The sequence below is a fragment of the Podarcis erhardii genome, assembly GCF_964252035.2.
Source record: "Podarcis erhardii genome assembly, chromosome: 11".
Lineage (NCBI taxonomy): Eukaryota > Metazoa > Chordata > Lepidosauria > Squamata > Lacertidae > Podarcis > Podarcis erhardii.
In genome coordinates, this window is record NC_138501.1 from 9,658,679 (window position 1) to 9,676,936 (window position 18,258).

General features: G+C 44.0%; 1 protein-coding gene across 7 annotated transcripts in view; it reads right to left on the reverse strand.

The window, feature by feature from the left end:
* The window catches only part of LOC309352187 (cryptic protein-like), an 87,343-nt gene that overhangs the window by 15,379 nt on the left and 53,706 nt on the right, over positions 1 to 18,258 (reverse strand). For 4 of the 7 annotated variants that reach the window (XR_014161119.1, XR_014161120.1, XR_014161121.1 and 1 more), the window contains 2 exons: positions 17,401 to 17,495; positions 13,578 to 14,116 (listed from right to left, as the gene is read on the reverse strand). The exons of 2 other annotated variants lie outside the window; for them this stretch is intronic. The gene's annotated coding sequence lies outside the window, so the exon portion shown is untranslated. Of the gene's footprint in view, positions 1 to 13,577; positions 14,117 to 14,783; positions 15,024 to 17,400; positions 17,496 to 18,258 lie in introns of those variants that run through there. One more of the 7 variants, XR_014161123.1, reaches the window with a different exon arrangement.

The window sequence follows — 18,258 nt, forward strand, 5'->3', positions numbered from 1 at the left end:
TGTTCAGACATGTCTGACGCAGCTGCCCCTACCTCTATGTGAGTAGACACCCAGTACAGTGTAGTGGTTAGAGCAGGGGTCAGCAATGTGCGGCCCATGGTCCGGATACGGCCTACAAAGATCATTTTACCAGCCCACGAGCCGCCTCTGAACTGAGCCGTCCACTCGGCAAGTCCCCCGTGCGCTGCGCTAAACCAGTGCAGCGCAGGGATTCGCCGAGCAGTGCCGGAAATTGCATCTGTGCATGCGCAGATACCGGAAATTGCGCCTGCGTATTTCCAGACACTGAAAATCGCTTCTGCACAGGCACGATTTTCGGCTTCTGGGCATGCACAGAAGCAATTTCCGGTGCAGCGGACATGTGCAGACACAATTTCTGGCATTGCGCTGCGCCAGTCCGGCCCACGGACAATTTCTGAGGGAGTGATCCAGTCCATGGCCGGTAAACCTTGCTGACCCCTGGGTTAGAGTGTTGGACTAGGACCTGGGACATAAGGGTTCACTTGGCCGTGAAGCTCACTGTGTGACATTGACCTTGGACCTGTCACTTCCTCTCAGCCAAACCTACCTCACAAGGTTGTTGTGGGGATTAAATGATGAGGTGAACAACCATGTATGTCACCTTGAACTCCTTGGAGAAAAAATGCAAACAGCAAGAAGAAAGCCCTTCTTCTTCCTCCTCCTCCTCCTCCTCCTCCTCCTCCGCCGCCGCCGCCGCCTCTTCTTCTTCTTCTTCTTCTTCTTCTTCTTCTTCTTCTTCTTCTTGAATTTATATACCACCCTATACCCGGAGGTCTCAGGGCAGTTCGCAGAATAAAATCAAAAGATAAAGCCCCAAAATACATAATCAAAATAAAAACAACCCAATATCCCCCCAAACCCCACATTTTAAAAGGGCAGAGGATGTAAATCTGATCAACCAAAGGCCTGGTTAAAAAGGAAGGTTTTTGCCTGGAGCCTAAAGGTGTATAATGAAGGGTCCAGGCAAACTTCCCACGGATGGGGAGCCACTGCAGACAAGGCCCTGTTCTCTTGATGCCACTCTCCAGACCTCTTGAGGAGGAGGCACACGAAGGAGGGCCTCAGAAGATGATCTCAGGGTCCAGGTAGGTTCATATGGAAAGAGGCAGTCCTTGAAGTATTGCGGTTCTGAGCCATTTAAGGCTTCATAGGTCAAAACCAGCACAGCTGTATGCATGTAGGGACTCTCAGTTAGGAAGAGTTTCTACTGCTATCACCGCCCACTACTTCTGCTACTCTGTCATCATTGATTTTGCCCTACTTTTCTACAAAGGTACAGAGAATGACCTTATGTGTGCTATTTTAGAGAGGACAGTCCTCCACTTGAAGGGCCCTCTGAAAGGTTGAAGGGCTATCTGGTTCAACAGCTGATATATAAAAAGCCATGAGAAGGAAAAGGAGGAACACTGAAGTTGCCCAAGAACAACTCCATAGCAGATAGCAGATTGATCAGGCAAACAGGTCACCTGATCACAGGCTTCCCCACTACAGTAAAATGTATTTGATGTCTACTTAAATTATAGCCATTCTTTCTAAATTTGCATCTAACAGGATGTGCAGATTTTCATGTGAAGTTGTGTCAGCTTTTGTCCTCTTTTGTGGTGAGGTATTTGCTGAAGAATTTCCTGTCTCCCTTGTTGAAAGCATCAGATCCAGGTGAAGGAAAAAAAACAAACCTTCACAATTCAAGTCCTTAAGTGAGATTTCTTGTTATTTTGGTGCCAAAATATTTGTGATTATGCTGGCTGCTTTTGTTCACCCACAGGAATTTATTTATTGTAATATCAGAATGAGGCAATATTCCTGGGAGCATTTTGTTTCCATAGCTTTGGCTTGCATACTTGAAAGGTGTGAAATACTGAGGTAAACTTGCTCCCCTTCAGCTATTGTCACCAATTTTATTTTATTTTAGGACAAGTGTCCTCGTTCTTCTAACTCCTTGAATTTTATGCTTCCTGAATAGCTTCGTGCGGCTTTTCTTCCCTCATATTTAACTGAAAAATAAAAGTATTGATAAAAACAGTTAAATAGGTCAATTTAAAAAATAGACATGTTGATTACAACACATGCCAACTTTCTGCATAACTGGATAGGCTTGTCTAAACCAAAATGTTTTGTAGTGTGAAGGACATTCTGCTATAACTCTGCTGACTTTGTGTATCCAATTTTTGAATGCATTTTCCTTGCACAATTCATCATAATAACCACACAAATACCTTGTCTTCTTCCTACCCTGCTGTGTCACTGTAATCTCCTTCAGCACCACAGTCACTTATTTTGTTTAAAGAAGGTGTCTCTGAATGAATGCCCAGCAAGTTATCTCCATTTCCATACTCTCCCACATTTCTCTGATGCAAATAGGGACGTCCCATTCCATAATAATAATTTTATTATATATACCCCACCCATCTGACTGGGTGGCCCAGCCACTTTGGGAGGCTTCCAACTATATAAAAATGTAACAAAACATTTAAAAGGGGCTTCAGATGGCTCAGGGGTCGGACAACTCCATATCCTCCAACATTTCTCCAATGAAAATAAGGACATCCTAAGGAAAAGTGGGACATTCCGGTATCAAATAAGAAACTGGGACAACTTCTCTAAAACAGGGACTGTCCTTGGAAAATAGGGACATTTGGAGGGTCTGTGTTCTTCCCTGAACAATCTCAGCATCTCTTCTAACTCCTTTTTTCAGCATTCACCCTGGACTGGTTTCCATGGTTCCTTGTTGCCTTTACTGACTAAGCCCCCGCCTTGTATCTCCTGCACCTTCCTGTTCAGACTTGATTTTGCAACATCAACTGCTTTTTGTGGTGTGCTTCTCCAGGCCACAGTCCGGTCCCGGGTGCGGGTGGCGCTGTGGTCTAAACCACTGAGCCTCTTGGGCTTGCCGATCAGAAAGCTGGCGGTTTGAATCCGCTTGACAGAGTGAGCTCCCGTTGCTCTGTCTCAGCTCCTGCCAACCTAGCAGTTTGAAAGCACACCAGCACAAGTAGATAAATAGGTACCGCTGTGGTGGGAAGGTAAATGGTGTTTCTGTGCACTCTGCTTTCCGTCACGGTGTTCCGTTGCACCAGAAGCGGTTTAGTCCTGCTGGCCACATGACCTGGAAAGCTGTCTGTGGACAAACGCCGGCTTCCTCGGCCTGAAAGCGAGATGAGCTTTGCAACCCCATAGTTGCCTTTGATTGGACTTAACCAGTGTGGTGTAGTGGTTAAGAGCGGTAGTCTCGTAATCTGGGGAACCGGGTTCGCGTCTCCGCTCCTCCACATGCAGCTGCTGGGTGACCTTGGGCCAGTCACACTTCTCTGAAGTCTCTCAGCCCCACTCACCTCACAGAGTGTTTGTTGTGGGGGAGGAAGGGAAAGGAGAATGTTAGCTGCTTTGAGACTCCTTAAAGGGAGTGAAAGGCGGGATATCAAATGCAAACTCTTCTTAACCGTCCAGGGGTCCTTAACCTTTTTATACCTTTACCATAGCTACTGTTTTTAGAAGACCACAAAGGGGTAATGCTTTGGTCTTATTTGAGCACTGGATCAGATCTTTATATTAAGAAATGGGTTAGCTGCTGTCCGATCTGTTTATGTTCTCCAGTTCCTGCTACAGAAGCGAACCCAACCTGTGTCTGTGCGGGTTGCGACTCGCCGCTTCTGTGCATGCATGTGACATCATTTTGACCGTCTGCACATGCACTAGCAGCGAAACCTGGAAGTAACGTGCTCCGTTACTTCTGGGTCGCCGCAGTGCGCAACCTGAAAATACCTCTTCTGAATCTACTTCAACCCGAGGTATGACTGTATTTAGCATTAGGATGAGAAGCTCCTGAGCAAAGCTACAGCTACAACTGCTCCTGTAATAGCTTCTAAAACCTCCCTAGGCATTTTCCTGACATGTTTCAAGTTGAGATCTTCAAAATCTGCTTCCTTAGTGTTTTGGATTTGATCTTGTGCAAATGAAAGCAGCCAACTTTGTATATCAATTGAATGAAGGGTTTCGCAAGTGTTTCAATTGCTGAAATTGAGCCAGAGAACGCCAAGTTTCCCCAGTTGTGTCTTGGGGGCAAGCAAAGTAACACAAAGCAAGGATGGCAGAATTTAGCTCTTGTTTATATAGCACTGCAGTTAAATCAGGCCCAAGGCTGCAGATGAAGAGAGTTGTCTCTCTGTCAGCTGTAAGTCTCTTCAGTATGCCTGAATGTTGTAAACTTGAAAACAAGATTAGCACTGATATACACAAAAGCAACAAAAGGACTTTACAAGGATCTATACAGATAGAATCAAGTTCTTAGGGAAAGCTATTGAACAACATGTTAAGCTTAACTTGGGAATTATCTCTTGAAATTGCTTTTCCTTTTTCAGGTTGTAGGCGCTGGGAGAAGCTAACACACATTTAAGAGAAAGTGATCAGTATTGTCTTAGGTATTTGTTTGGGGGTATTTGGCTAAACTAGCAAGCTTTTAATTGTGTTTACACTTAAATGATGGCAGGGAATGTTTCAAACCCATCAGAGTTAAGATGATATCCCATCTAGCTTTGAAGAATTTAGCATGCTGGAACACAAAGGGCTTTTGTAGCTCGCAAATTAAGAAACACGTTTTCAAACATTTGCTTTAAGCATCCAGGTTTGCATTTTCAATTTCATGGAAATATATCAACTTTTCTAAAATGATACCAGCACCACTACCATCAATGAGTTATTATGCCTAAAGTCCATAATAGCAACAGACAGGTTTTGTTTAAACAGACAGGTTTAAACAGACAGGTTTTGTTTAAACAGACAGGTTTTGTTTAATTCCTTGGTAGGTTCTTATATATTTTAACAGAACATATGTGTGTTATTCTGTATGTGTGTTATTCTAAAAACCAAAAACTAGGTGTTAAAGAGTCCCAGAGTTTGACTTAGTGCTGCATGCACTGTTCAGGATTTGTCCTTCATACTCAGCCCCTGAGCTGATTTGTTGCTATATTTACATCCCCTTCTTTCGCAGAGTTTAAAGCCTAACAACAAACCTTTGAGGTAGTGTTGGTCCCTGTAAGATCATTTAGAACATCTAGGGAAATTCTCTTCCAAGGTCCGTACCCTACAGAATGTCCAATGGCCGTGCTCCCAAAAGGGGTATATTCTGCTGTTGCTTTTGTGCAACATTTGCCATACATTTGCTTCAGGTGTCTTTTAAATAAATCTCTGTTTGCCCAGTCTTTTCTTGACCAATAAGATCAGGCCCTGTCTTTATCTGTATGAATTCCCTTTAAAAATTCCTTTTAAAATGCTTTTATATTTCTGTTTTGGTGGCTTTATGTTATATTTTTGTTTTAAGGATGTTGTTTGCTCTTTTATGTTGTCTACTGCCTAGAGTTTTGTTTGTTTTTTTTAAAAAATAAGATGTATTATTCTTATTCTTATTTTTTCTTTCATAAAATCACACACAGACTTTCCTAAAAGAAAATTCTACAAGAGAGAAAAACTCCAATACTTACACAGATTAAAATGGCTCAGAAGGTAAGAAAACACTCACCTTTCCCCCCCTCCACCTCTTTTCCCCCTTTTCTTCCCAATGTCTCAACAAATGAAACTGATTTGTAAAAAATGTAACTTGAAGAAAAGAGAGAGACATTGCACATACTTTTGTAAACCAAGAAAATCTTTAATAATACAATTTTTTTTAAAAAAGAAGGTAAGAACACAACAAACACAAACTTATCCAGCTAATTAACATAAACACTTACAGTTAAATCTCAGTAGGCTGAGTAACGAAACAAAATGTTGTCAAAAATAGACGCTGACCTCTTATTCTTATTAATTAATTAAATTTATATACCACCCTTCATCAAAAGAGCACAAGGCCGTTCACAGAATAAAATACAAAATAAAACACAAATAATTAAATCAGAACAACAAAACAATAACCGCCCCCCTCCCCACATACACATTTAAAAGGCTGTAATCAGCCAAAGGCCTGGTTGGAGAGGAATGTTTTTGCCTGGTGCCTAAAAATATAAAATGGGGGAGAATGCTTGTGAGATGCAGCCAAGGGTAACTGTTGGTTTCTTGGTCCTCACCACTAGGATCAGATCAAATCAATGTGTTCTACATGTACACGTCGGCTCTTTCAGCATGTACCGGTACATATGTGCTCTGAACTGAGACCACATAAGTTTGATCAGTCCTTTTTCCTTAAAAAGTGTTTAGGGGTACAGTGGTATCTCGGGTTAAGTACTTAATTCGGTCCAGAGATCCGTTCTTAACCTGAAACTGTTCTTAACCTGAAGCACCACTTTAGCTAATGGGGCCTCCTGCTGCCGCCGCACGATTTCTGTTGCGTGTCGAGGTCCCCAGGTCCACCCCAATAACTCACACATCACACAGAAATTTTTGTTTAAGATTTTTGGCATAATTTTGGCCACAACTTTATTAAAATACAAATTTGTGAGTGGTTGTGTAGGCATTGGTTGCGACTATCTGCCCCCACCATGGGGGACAGACTGACATTCTGCACGATGCGAAAGTCAGAATGGGCGAATACACTTGGGGGTTACGCGGAGCAGGGAACCTGCCCTCACCCCAAATGCAACCAGGAGCTCATTGCTATGGCCCGAGCCCCCTTGACAGAGTGGACAAGCAATAGTTAGCTCCCAATTCCTTTAATGGAATCCCTTGCAGCAGCAGCATTAGAGGGGCAGGCACAGCCAATCCATGCCCCTCAACCAACCAAACCATAAACCAATGCCTAACTGCGAACCTTACAAGTTGTGACGATTTGCTACGCAGTAGGCAAAAACCAAATGGCCCAGCCAATCAGCCAGATGGACAAAATTCCTACCAGGCCCCCGCTCCAAAGCAGACGACCCCATGACAGGCATAGCAAGGTCAAAGCAAACAACCCTATTCTAGGGAGGGGGGGACGGGCAATCCAATGCACGGGTGAAAAGAGGAAGTCCTAGCCTCGTGCAAGGAGTTTTACTATTTCTGGCTGTCAGTCAATAAATGGCAACATTAACTTCTTCCCAACAACAAGGGAAGCCCCAATTGCATCAGTGGCCAACGATCAATTAGCCCGCCCCCCAACTTTGGAGTGTCCTGGCGGCCCCCACCGAAACACGTGCTCTCCATGAAGGAGAACACGCTTTCTCATCCTGAAGCAAAGTTCTTAACCCGAGGTACTATTTCTGGGTTAGCGGAGTCTGTAACCTGAAGCGTATGTAACCTGAAGCATCTGTAACCTGAGGTACCACTGTACTCTCATTTTCCTAATCATACTGAAATACTGCCTCTCAATGAGGCCAAACTTAGATTCACAAAATGTTTAGGGGTATGCGTACCCCTGCGTCGCCCCCCCCAAAACCCCACTGTGTTTGATCTGCCATCAGGTTGTCGATGTAGCTGTTCCAGCCGCTCATGGCCGCGGAGGGTGATGCGGGGGATGCAGGCGCACAGATGATGACGAGGAGGAGACGAGGCCACTTGCTTGCTGCTGCTGCTGCTGCTGCTGCTGGGCCCAGATGCAAAAGCCTGGAGGCGGCGGTTGGCGTCTGCTTCTGTTTACAGGGGACCCTGGGGGAGAAGGCGACGTGCGATCCAGATGTGGCGCGGGCGGTGATGAGAGTGGATCTCACCAGACTATATTTTGAAGAGAAAAAAAATGAACGAATTCCTATGCCCCACAAATAACCCAGAGATGCATTTTAAATAAAAGGACACATTCTACTCATGTAAAACATAGCTGTCAACTTTCATATTTGAAAATAAGGGATCAGCAGCCTCAAAAATAAGGGATCAGCAGCCTCACCTGTCTACGGGTTATCTAACAATCCGGGATAGCAGCGGGAAGCAGCGGGAAATGGCGCTGGAATAAGGGAATTTCCCACAAAAAAAAGGGAAGGTTGACAGCTATGATGTAAAAACACCAGGCAGGCCCCACAAATAACCCAGAGATGCATTTTAAATAAAGGCACACATTCTACTCATGTAGAAACACGCTGATTCCCAGACCGTCCACAGGCCAGATTGAGAAGGTGATTGGGCCGCATCTGGCCCCCAGACCTTAGTTTGCCTGCCCATGAACTAGAACATTAAACTCTACATCTGTTAAACTTAGTCTGTGTATAGATTCTTATTCTTAATGGCCCAGGTTCCTCTGAACTACTAATCCAGATTATATTTCTATATATTTTCAGACCACTTAATGACAAAATAGATGCTGGCAGTGGAGTCAAAACAAAAAGGAATTCGGGAGCTTTATCAAATGCTTGTCTTAATCAAAGTAGACCCATTGAAATTAATGGACATGAGTAATTTAGGTTCATTAATTCCAACAGGTCTACTCTGGGTAGGACTAGCACAGGATACAACCCAAAATTTCAAACCTGTGGAAAGGATTCTCTTTCTCCCTTCCTTCCACAAGTCCATATGTATATATGTCCAATAAATATACTGAACATAGGAAATTGCTTTCACCAAGAAGGTGCAACTGTTTAAATTTGGTGTCCGTAATAATTTTGCCCATGCTCTGCCAAGAAAATGATGTTGCACTAAAAAGCATTTGGGATCTTGCACCTGTCTGCTTTTCCTGCCAAGGTCGTAACACACATGTCTCCCCCCCTTTCTCTCGGTTTTTATAAATGCTATTAACTTTTAACAAGCCCAATACTCTACTGGTGCATATAGAGAGACTACTTAACCCTATATAGCTGTGTGTAAACCTTTTCCCTCTCCCGCTCCACGATACCAGCTTGAAGCACCTGATGATGACCCATAAGCTTTTAGAACAAGGCCACATTTCTCCACACCGTCCAATTACCTCCATAAAGTGAGGAGTTATGTTTCCAGTGTAAATGCTGCGATGGAAGAGGAGCAGAAACAGAAAACAAATAATGCGACTTGGTGAACTGTTCGGGTTCCTTGGGATCTCTTGGCTGAAATGCCATTCTGAAAAATAAAACTGCTTTGAACATGCTTCTGAAGTTAAAAGAAAGACGCAATAAGGACAAAGAGCAGAGGTGGAAAGTTGTCATGGGAGACAAGGAAGGGGACGATAATTTTTTTTAGACCTTAAGCTATGAAATAGGAATCTAATCTGTTTCTCAGCAGACTTCTGGGTCTGAAATGTAATTTCTGTTGTTACAGTAAAATTGCTTTTCTTACATGGATTTTTTTTGTTTTGAAAAAAACTTCATTACCTATAATTAACTTTTCCAGTCACTTCCCCCCCCCTCACATAAAAATTAAAACGCCCTTCTTTTTTTCTGTGCAGGGTAGGAGACAGGACGACCAATATAAGAGAATCCAGCATGAGTGGTTTCTATGCACTTAAAATCAAAATAAGAACAATAACCCAGTAACATGCCCCGCCAAAAGAGCCACATTTTTAAAAGGGTAAAGGATGTCAATCAGGTCTCAGCCAAAGGCCTTGTTGAAAAGGAACATTTCTGCCTGGCGCCAAAAGGTATATAATGAAGATGGCAGGTGAACTTCCTTGGGGAGAGCATTCCACAAATGGGGAGCCATTGCAGAGAAGGCCCCGTTTTCGTGTTGCCACCCTCCGGACCTCTCGAGGGGAAGGCACATAAAGGAAAGCCTCAGAAGATGATCTCATGGTCTGGGTAGGTTCAAGTTGAGTCTAATAACATCTGGAGGGCCGCAGGTTCCACATCACGGCAAGAGGACCTGATGGTAACAGCTCTCTGCCCACCTGGGATTCCCAGCAATTCAGAGACATTTTGCCTCTGATAATGAAGTAACAACATAGCCATATTGACTAATAGCCATTGACAGGCTTATGCCCCATGAATTTGCCTAATCCTTTTGTAGAGCCATCCAAGTTGGTGGTCATTGCTGCCTCTTGTGAGAGCCAGTCCCATAGCTGAACTCTCTGAAGTACAGCAGTACCTCGGTTTCCGTGTTCAGACCCAGAAACCTCCCCTCTAAATAAATTCACACATGACTCAAATTTTGATTTTGGTTTTTGGCAGAATTTAGGCCACAACTTTATTGATTACAGAAAGTGACTGGTTGCATAGGCTCTGGTTCGACTAGCTCCCTGCCATGCAGGTAGCGCTGATCCAGGGTTCCAACATAGGTCAGCCAAGGGTGAACACCTGGATAGCGGAAAGCCGGGAACAGGCTATCTCCGCCACGCAAATGTCCTCCTGGACTCAGGCATGGCCACAGCCCCTTCTCAGGGGTTGACCAAACCAAGTTGAGTCCCTGGATTCCTTTAACAGAATACCCTTCACCTAGGGCTGGTGAGAGCGTTCTCCCATCCCTATCACCTGAACCAGAGCCTATCCTCAACCTTACAAGTTGTGACGATTTGCTACACAGCAGGTGAAACCCAAATAGCAACAGCCAATCAGCCAAGTGGGGAAAATTCCTGCCGTGCCCCTGTCCCAACAACAGATGAGACGTGAGGGCATAGCAAGGTCAAGCGCAAACCCCCTAAAATTAGGGAGAGGTAGGCGGGTGTTCTGAATGCACGTGCCAAAAGAGGAAGCTCTGGGTCTTGTGCATGGGCATAAATAGGTCCCTCAAACTGTTTGGACTGCGTCCCATTGCCCAGATTGCACCCAGCTTCAAGAGACCTGCCAATCGGTTATTGTGGTTAACCAATCGTACCCACCCACAATATAGGGAGTCGGTTTTCCAGGTATCACCGCAATATGTGCCCACTTTAAGGGAGGACCTGATTTTTTAACGTCTCCATTGACAAACATTTGGGTTTTCGAATGCCATAAACCCGGTAGTAAATGATTTGGTTTTCGAACAAGCCTTGGAAGTCGAACATGCCATGTGGCTTCTGCTGAGTGCAGGATCCTAAAGCCCAGCTGTCAGCTATTGAGTTTTTGGTTTTCGAACATTTCAAAACTCAAACAGTGTTCCGGAATGGATTACGTTCGAAAACCAAGGTACCACTGTACTTTATTTTGTCCTGAATCTTCCAACATTCAGTTTCCTTGGATTTCCATGAGGTTCCAGCATTATAAAAGGGAGAAAAGCCCTGTGCATAATTTTATACACGTCTGTCACGTCCCCTCTTATTCACCTTTCCCCTAATTTAAGAAGCCCCAAATGTCTTTTTGTTGTTATTGTGGCTTCTTAAGAAAAAGAGAATGGTTGGGGAAACTTTGCGAGTAACTGGAATTAGCAAAATTGATGGATATAATAAGGAGAAAATCCAAAACTATGGTTATGAAGCAATGGGAGTTTTTAAATGATTATTTACAAAACCAGGGCTCGACTACAAAAATATGGTTGTGTTTAGAATAATCTTGTGCGTAATATAAAAAATACAAAGTGAGACATTAAGGAAATCCAAAGGGAAAATATGAAGAACAGAGGTTCTGACGAACAGATTATTAAAAACGCGCAGTGGCGTAGCGTGGGGGGTGCAGGGGGGGCCGGCCGCACCGGGCGCAACATCTGGGGTTAGGGCAAATCCACAGGTTAGGGGGCGCAAATCCACGGGTTAGGGGGCGCAAATCCACAGGTTAGGGGGCGCAAATTACTTGCCTTGCCCCGGGTGCTGACAACCCACGCTACGCCACTGAAAACGCGTGAGGTAAACGGTGGAAGTCTTCCCCCCCCCAAAACCCCCGTTTATTTAAGGTAGATAAGGACAAGATGAAATTATACAATTGAATATAAATATAGATGGGAAACGGCTATGTACTGTGAGTACTTATCTACTTTAAATATTTTTCACATATGATATTTTTCTTTTACTTCTTTCTTTATTCTTTTTTTCTTTTTTCTGATATCTTTCATTTCACTGCTTTATTGTGAATAGCATTAAAAAAAAAGAAGAAGAAGCCCCAAATGTCACAACCTTTCTTCACGAGAGAGCTGTCTCGTCCCCTTGATCATTCTGCACTGGGTGCCCAGCAGTCCCCCTCCGCCTCAGAACATTCATGATCTGATGTACGTGTCTTGAGTTTCAGACTTGTGATTTGCCCTCTATCTGGACGGAGCCGCGAGCCCCACTCCCTCATGTTCCCAGTTAGTAATAGAAATGTTTCATGCAAAAGCTCCTGCTGAGAAGATCCTGGACCTGACAGATAATCAATGGCTTCCAAGAGTAGGTCAAATCATTTCACGCCGGCACACAAAAGGCAGTTTAAGGCAGTGAGCGTGGGAGTTCTAAGGAGACAATTTTAACATGCTATTTTCTCAAGGCAGAGCAGGGTATATAGACAGAGAGGAAGATGAGGGGATGTATGTCTGCTCAGCAGTCAAATTCAAAGGATCAGACGCAGCCATCTAGAAAAGAAATTCTCTCAGTTTGCAGACTTCGACAGCTGTCTCCCCCTACCCCAATACTGGCACTTCGTCTGTATGGCACGGTGGACTATGTGTTGGACTAGGTGCCCAGGGTTCAAATCAGCCACAAAACTCACTTGGGTGACCTTGGGCCAGTTGCAGTCTCTCAGCCTAACCTAGCTCAAAGGGTTGTTGTCAGGATAAACTTGAGCTCCTTGGAGGAGATATACATGCAATAAAAACAATAAAAATAACTTAGAATTTTAGTTTTTCTTGTCATTGGCTATACCAGCCTTCCACCACTGAACCGCCCTGAGATCAAGCATTAAATCAAGCATAGGCAAGCTTGGCCCTCCAGATGTTTTGGGACTACAGCTCCCATCATCCCTGACCACTGGTCCTGTTAGCGAGGGATGATGGGAGTTGTAGTCCCAAAAACATCTGGAGGGCCAAGTTTGCCTAGGCCTGAATTAAATAAATAAATAACCGGTTCTCTGTAGAAGTTTTGGACTATAACAACATCAATCCCACAAGCCAAATGCTGGCCCTCTAGGTCACTTGACACTTTTCCCAGGGCATGCCCCTGAGCAGCCTCCTTGGGTGTTTTTGCCTTGCTGGAATGTGTCATTGAACTGCAATAATGGTCCCATCCACACAATAGATTTTAAACAGTCTCATACCACTTTAAACAGTCACAGTTTCTTTCTCAAAGAATACTGGGAAATGTAGTTTGTTAAGGGTTCTCCTTACGCAAATCTGAAATCTATTTTTTATATCAGGCATAGGCAAATTTGGCCCTACAGATGTTTTGGGACTACAACTCCCATCATCCCTAGCTAACAGGACCAGTGGTCAGGGATGATGGGAGTTGTAGTCCCAAAACATCTGGAGGGCCAAGTTTGCCTATGCCTGCTTTATATCTTCACACTGGGGGAAAAATATTCTTAAAAGAGGAATGGGCTTCTTATATTACAGTGGATAAATCAGAGACGTCTCACAATAAATATCAATAAAAGGCAATTTTATTAGTAAAATGATATTGATTTTGAATTTGTTTTTAACTGTTTTTAATGTATTTTAAGTTGTTGCAGCCTACCCTGGGACCTTAGGATGAAGGACTAGCAATATTGAGAGAGAAAAGTTGTTGTTAGGTATTTATCAATTAAAAATTGAGTTGCCAATTAAACCTTTGAGCCTATGGCTGAAGAAGATCTCCCCAGGATGTCATTCGCTTACAACAGAAACATGGCGTCCCCCAGGGCAATGGATTTTGTAAAAACACACACACACACACACCACAAACACACTTTTCTTCTAGCAGAGCCTGTAAGTTTGGCACCAGTTCCAGCTGGGCACAGCAGGCTCTTCCACTTAGAACTATAGCTGAGGATCAGCCCATCTTCTGAGCCATCGAGGGAAAAGTTCAATGACTATTGGAGGAGCTTTGTCAGGAGGCTCTGCTATGATCCGAAAATCACAACATGGGATTTTAGAAATAATGAAACACAACCCCTTAGAAGGGGAGCAAGTGTTTCACTTGGGGGGGTTGACAATTTGCTGACTCACTAAGGAAACAGAAGGACGGAGAAGTAAGATTAGCGGAGTAATCTTCCAAAGCTCTGGGCCAATTGTATCTTTTCCTCTCTTTCAAAACCACACACTGTTCTTTTATTCCATTGGCTGCCTGTATTCCTCAACTGTGCATCATAGTTTAAGGGCTTAACAATCTTTGGGGCCTCCTGCTGCTGTCCCCCATCATCCTGATGAGTGGTCCTCACTTTGATGAACCAAAGCGGATGATCTCTTCTTTTCTTTATCTGTAACTGCTTTCCTTTTTTCATGCCTGCAATAAAAAAAAGTCACTGGTGTATCTCCAACAACAGCCTGCCTCCGGGGGGAAGGATAGCAGTATGTGGGATTTCTGATGATGAGAAATATATTTATTGTGGGCTGTGTCCAATGCTGAGAAGGAACACACAAAACTTAATGGACTTTAGGTTGGTTAATGTCAATGAGTCTACTCTGAGTATAACTAAAACTGGCTACAATCCTATTTATTGGGAATGCTTATATACACCTTATCCCTAGGCTTGCCGGAAAATTGACAATTATAAATAAGGTGGCATTTGATCCACTGTAAACAATTACACATGGGACACGGGTGGTGCTGTGGGTTAAACCGCAGACCCTAGGACTTGCCAATCAGAAGGTCAGCGGTTCGAATCCCCGCGACAGGGTGAGCTCCCGTTGCTCGGTCCCTGCTCCTGCCAACCTAACAGTTCGTAAGCATGTCAAAGTGCAAGTAGATAAAAAGGTACCGCTCCGGCGGGAAGGTAAACGGCGTTTCCGTGCACTGCTCTGGTTCGCCAGAAGCGGCTCAGTCATGCTGGCCACATGACCCGGAAGCTGTACGCCGGCTCCCTCGGCCAATAAAGCGAGATGAGCACCACAACCCCAGAGTTGGCCACGACTGAACCTAATGGTCAGGGATCCCTTTACCTTTACTTTAAACAATTACACAGACACTCGAGAATCATATCCAGACAGACAATAGGAAGTGTTGCAGCTGCTTCTGCATTTCTCCCATCAAAACATTGCAAGGAGTCCTATTCTTGATGGAGCACAACTGCTTCTGCCATTTCATGTCCATTGTACAGGATCCTCTAGGCCCGGGTGGTGCTGTGGTCTAAACCACTGAGCCTCTTAGGCTTGCTGATTGGAAGGTCAGCAGTTCAAATCCCTGCAATGGACTGATAATAATAATAATAATAATAATAATAATAATAATAATAATAATTTATTATTTATACCCCCGCCCAACTCTGGGTGGCTTCCAACAAAAGATTAAAATACAATAATTCATCAAATATTAAAAACCTCCCTAAACAGGGCTGCCTTCAGATGTCTTCTAAAAGTCAGATAGCTGTTTATTTCTTTGACATCTGATGTTCCACAAGGCGGGCACCACTAATGAGAAGGCCTTCTGTCTGGTTCCCTGTAATCTAACTTCTCGCAATGAGGGAACTGCCAGAGGGCCCTCGGCGCTGGACCTCAGTGTCCGGGCAGAACGATGGGGGTGGAGACGCTCCTTCAGGTATACAGAACTGAGGCCATTTAGGGCTTTAAAGGTCAGCACCAGCACTTTGAATTGTGCTCAGAAACGTACTGGGAGCCAATGTAGGTCTTTCAGGACTGGTGTTATGTGGTCTCGGCGGCCACTCCCAGTCACCAGTCCAGCTGCCGCATTCTGGATTAGTTGTAGTTTCCAGGTCACCTTCAAAGGTAGCCCCAGTCCAAGCAGGAGATAACCAGAGCATCCCAGAGATTACCAGAGTGAGCTCCCATTGCTCTGTCCCAGCTCCTGCCAACCTAGCAGTTTGAAAGCACGCCAGTGGAAGTGGATAAATAGGTACCACTGTGGCAGGAAGGTAAATGGCATTTCCATGCACTCTGGCTTCTGTCACGGTGTTCCATTGCACCAGAACCAGTTTAGTCCTGTTGGCCACATGACCTGAAAAGCTGTCTGCAGACAAACGCCGGCTCCCTCAGCCTGAAAACGAGATGAGCGCCACAACCCCATAGTTGCCTTTGACTGGACTTAACCATCCAGGGGTCCTTTACCTTTTTTTAAAAAAAACACAGTACCCTCTAACCTTTCAGAAGGAGAATAATTGAATTTTGAACTAATTTCCCAGCAGTGACAAAGATCTGAAGTCATTACTATGGCTGTCTGTGGATGGGAATCTCCCCAGTATTATTTTGTTTTGTGTTTGGATGTGAGGATTATGCAAAATTGCTTGCAAGCTAACTCAGTAGAGAGTTTAAAGGAAAAGGTAAAGGGACCCCTGACCATTAGGTCCAGTCGTGACCGACTCTGGGGTTGCGGCGCTCATCTCGCTTTATTGGCCGAGGGAGCCGGCGTACAGCTTCTGGGTCATGTGGCCAGCATGACTAAGCCGCTTCTGGTGAACCAGAGCAGCACACGGAAACGCCGTTTACCTTCCCGCTACTTGCACTTTGACATGCTTGTGAACTGCTAGGTTGGCAGGAGCAGGGACCCAGTAACGGGATTCGAACAGCTGACCTTCTGATCGGCAAGTCCTGGGCTCTGTGGTTTAACCCACAGCGCCACCCGCGTCCCAGTAGAGAGTTTAGATAGATACAAACAGTTGCTTGTGCAAACTTTGCTTTGGGCAGAAACATGGATTCTGGGGTGCCTTTTTGTTTCCTTGCCTGTTTCTTTTTGGCCTTATTTCTTTCAGAAAGCAACAAAATCCTCTCCACCACCCCCCACCCCAAGATGTAAGCTTCTGTGTGCTGGTTTCCCTTACATCTGCCTCTCTTCTTGGTGTTAACTTGAGCTGGCAGCATTACAGACCATTTGAAAGCAATGCTAAGTGTGAAGCTGTCAGTGAGAAGTCACTGAGGAAGTGGCAATAGCTGTTATTGAGCTCCTTTGCAGAAATATCCTGAGTACTGGAGCTTTGTTAACCCTTCCAAAGTCAATTACAAAGGGATGATACCCAATTGTGGTGCCGCCAAACCTTAAGGTTCAAAGAGATTTTGCATCTGAAAAGCTTCAGTTTCCCCAGGGCTGAAACTTTCCTACAAATCCTTCTGTCTTCTACATTCTTTCAAGCCCAAGATATTTGGCAGGAATAACCCAGGGATATATTTGCAGGGATACCACCATTTCCTGAGTTCCTTGCAGCCTTAGCTGTGACATGACTGGTATGAATTCAAAAAATGTCATTTTCACAGCACCTGCATTCTTTTGTTAATATTTTTTTCTCCCTGCCATTCAAGTGTTAAAGGCACTAGTCCTCTGGAACCAATAGCTAAAAAATTGAAAACGTAGCCCTGCTTAGTCCCATGTTAAGTTTTCTCTTACCCCCACTTTGTATTTCTCTCTTCTACAGTCTTATTGTGCTGTGTTTGAGCTGAGTTGACCTGAAATCAGGATTTGAGCTGATAAGTGAATAGTCATATTCATGGCACGCTCTGTAGAAACCACTCCAGCAAAGTAAAATTGAAGAGACTCTCTCCATGTGATTACTTTTTTTCCATTGCATATAATATAACGAACATGGCAAAAAAAATACATTTTTAAAAAGGAAAATAATGTACCAATAGTGAACTCCGTTCTCAGAGTGCCATTCTTATGTTGCCAAAATGCAACCAGCCAATGCGCGAGAGCAGGGTCTCCATATGCTCAGGGGAACCTTGAAGTCTGCAGAAATACAAAATATTTAAAAAATAATAATTCCAAGGTTTGTGTCTGATGTACTGCTACATGAATGTTCCATTAGTGCAAGGATTTCTGTTAAAAAGCAATAGAACATTCCTCTCTTTTCTTTCCTTGCCCTGTGTAACCCCTAAGTCTGTTTTAGGGGTTCCCCCAACTGCCTGCATATTGAGAACCTCTCTTCCTCAACCGAGCTAGAGGGGAAAATCAAATGGAGTCTTCTGTAAGAGGTTTGGACTGAGGCAAGAAAAAAGAGACAAATACATTTTAGATTATCCTTTTGACGAAGGTGCACTCTTGGGCTGAGGAGCGCTGTTATGATAATATGTTAACACTCTGAATGCACAAGCCCAGGTAAGAATGATCGGCTTCTGAAGTTCCCCGGGAGCATATTAATTTTGCAGGGCACCTGTGAATGCCTTAAACTTTTTCCAGTTGTGGTTGGAAGTATTAAAACCTCATTTACAGATCACAGTGATTGATGCCGGCCCTAATGGGACAACTCACTGCAACAAATTAGGCACTTAGTGCCATGTAAACTGGCCTCTTTTTTGCCATCATTACCTTCTCTCTTGTTAATTATTTTAAAGTTATTGTTTCATCTCTGTGTAAGCCGCGGACAGAAGTCATTAGTTCTTTGTGGAGGGTTTCTCTGTTCTTTAATGTAATTTGTCATCGTGTATGATGGAGTGCAATGCCTCCACCTGTAATTACCTTTTGTAATTACCATGCACAATCTC